Genomic DNA, 2220 nt, shown 5'->3' with positions numbered 1-2220 from the left:
TACCCTAGGTTTATGCACATTTCTACTGGCCTTTAAGGGTAATGCATCCATTTTAAAATCATCCTGATTCCCCCCATTACATATCACACCTCGCTCTTTATGCTTTTCAACCTCATATCTTTTTTTTGTTTACATCAGTCTCTTCCCTTCCTCTTTTCTTCTCTCATTGCTCTTTCTTTCTTTTCTTCTCTCGCTAATCTCATCTATTTTTATCATGCTTTATGGCTTTGGCTGTACTTTAAAAGAGGAAAAATAATAAAACAAAATGATTAGATCAAACCCAAAAGTAGGTTGCCTACGTATCATGTTGTACATGAATCGGATCTTCATAGTTCGGGAAATGCATGCATAAACACCACAAAGTTGAAGATTTTTTTTAAAAAAAGAACACACAAAAGGAAAAAATTCCGCATCTTCACTACATTTCATAAAAGAGACAACTAAAACAAACTTCGAATTTAAGAAAGCTTAAAAATGTATCAACAAAGACTAAATAATATTCTAGACCCTTAAGATAACATGCTTAATAATCCTAGTAAAGACTCTTAACGTTTAAAACAAACTTGACCCCGACTGAACAAAGACACAACAATACAAGGACAGAAAAATAAAGGACTCAAACTAAATAAAAGATAAGAGTTGCTCCTTCAATTTGGTGCATTGTGGGATGACCCTGGCTGAGATGGACGTGTCTGTGAAGTTCTCTTTCTCCCATTCAAACTTTGTAGCATATCCTGTAAAGACACCCTGATATTTTGGAAGAAGTTTCTGGCACGTATCCCCACCTCATGAAGAGTGCATCTGGAAAGATTGTTCTGACACCTTTCTAAAGTCTTGAGCATATCTGATAACTGAACTCTCAGTGTCTCCACTTTTGCCCCCGCATATTCATCCTGACTGTCATCGACAATGCATTCTTCATGTATTATTTCTCTAAGTTGCAAGGGCAATGGCCTACTATTATCCCGAGGTATGGTTTGCATCCAGATGTCATATCTTTGAGTGTACTTAGTTGAGTGTACTAAATAAAACTAAATCCAGATGTCATATCTTTGAAAGTATCCAGTCCTAGATTTGTTGCATGATTCACGTATTTGCTCTCGCCTAAGGCTTAGTCCTTGAAGTACTCAATGTCCTTTAGAAGATCCATTACTGGTGGCACATCCTGCGACCTACCCAACTATCGCATTAACCTAGAAGGAGTGTATGGTCTGGTGCAATTAAGCCCTAACATAAATAGAAGGAGATGCATCTGAAAACCCAATAAGCTTACTTTTGGATGAAGCCACAAATATGTCCACAAAGTATTATCCTCAGTACTTGACTCGAGAAACTCAATCCAAGCATCAACTCCCATAGGTAACGAGAATTTATCCAAGTGCATCCTGAGGTCCATGGCTTTCACTCAATTGGGCATACAACGATCAATCACGTCTAGTCTAACTAAGATAGGTGTATGCAAGTGCTCCATCATCCACAGTTGCAATATCAGGTTACTGCCCTAAAAAAATCTCACCCCTCCTCACCTCGGTTAAAGCCTTATATATTTCTGTTAAGGTTATAGGTATGATAGTAATCTCGACCATGTCCTTTTGCTTAGTGACCTTGTTCTTTTTCTTTACGCCCTTGTCCTTTTGATCCTTATGACATAGAGTCATCACCACAGATTGCAAATGTGTATGAACACGTCTTTCTTCTTATGGAAACACTAAAGTGCCTAACAAGGCGAGGGTGAAGAATTCTAGATGCTTTCTCCCCCCTTCTGCTTAGTCATATAAAATTCATCCTAAAAGCAGTTAAAACCCTCCAAATACCCGAATCTCACGAATAAAAAATCCAAACAAATCCATGATTGATTCAGACAACCCGAATGCCTATTGTTACTCTTCAACCCACAACCTTGCAAAAATCTATTGCCCGAGTGGTTCCGAGCTCGGATCATGTTTTTATCAATATAAGGTAAATGGAGCAGACCAGATATTTCTGCAAAGGTAGGCGTCATCTCACACTTTCCAAACCTAAACACCAACTTACTAGGATCCCAAAAGGTCAATATAGCATCTATCAAATCTGGCCGGGGCAAGATATGCAGAAGCTCCTAAGATCACCTAATACTTTAATTAGCCCTTTCTGGTCAACGTAGTTGAATATGCCCCACCACTTGATTAAATTTTTAGGCACCTTGCCAACCATTCGTACTTTAGACTTTGTGGACAGATC

The sequence above is a fragment of the Capsicum annuum genome, chromosome 11 (genome assembly GCF_002878395.1).
Source record: "Capsicum annuum cultivar UCD-10X-F1 chromosome 11, UCD10Xv1.1, whole genome shotgun sequence".
Classification (NCBI taxonomy): Eukaryota; Viridiplantae; Streptophyta; class Magnoliopsida; order Solanales; family Solanaceae; genus Capsicum; species Capsicum annuum.
The sequence above is the reverse complement of the archived record's forward strand: the minus strand, read 5'-3'. Positions refer to the sequence as shown.